The sequence below is a fragment of the Lipotes vexillifer genome, unplaced genomic scaffold (genome assembly GCF_000442215.2).
Source record: "Lipotes vexillifer unplaced genomic scaffold, Lipotes_vexillifer_v1.1 scaffold1011, whole genome shotgun sequence".
Classification (NCBI taxonomy): domain Eukaryota; kingdom Metazoa; phylum Chordata; class Mammalia; order Artiodactyla; family Lipotidae; genus Lipotes; species Lipotes vexillifer.
In genome coordinates, this window is record NW_006787698.1 from 2,413,740 (window position 1) to 2,414,159 (window position 420).

The following is a 420-nucleotide window of genomic DNA, read 5'->3' on the forward strand; positions in this document are numbered from 1 at the left end:
CCACCTCAGACCCCCCCCCTCTCAGAGCTGGGGCTGGATGCCGCAAATCAGCCTGGTAGGGTCTCTCCCACTGGGCTCTGGGAGAGACGGACCCCTGCTCCCCAGCCCTGTCTCCCTTCCTCCCTTCTGGAAACCGTCTTTCCCGTTCACTTCCGCTCCCTCTTCCCGAGACCCCCCTCCCCCCTATTCTGGAGACTCTCCCCTCTACCTCCTTCCTCTGCCCCTCCCCCTTCCAGACTCTCCTGCCACCTCCTTCCCTTCTCTCTTAAGAACACCTTCTCCCATCCTGTCCTCTCCTTGGAGTCCCTCCTCCTTCACCCTCCGCCCCCTCCTCCCTCCCTTTATGTTTCCTCTAGGATTTTCCCTCCTCCCCCCACAACCTCCCCCCACAACCTCCCCCTCCCTGCCCCCCCACTCTGA

At 62.9% G+C, this 420-nt stretch overlaps 1 protein-coding gene across 1 annotated transcript in view; it reads left to right on the forward strand.

Moving 5' to 3' along the window:
* TNFSF9 (TNF superfamily member 9) overlaps nt 1-420 on the forward strand; it is a 2,619-nt gene that overhangs the window by 1,080 nt on the left and 1,119 nt on the right. The window lies entirely within an intron of this gene.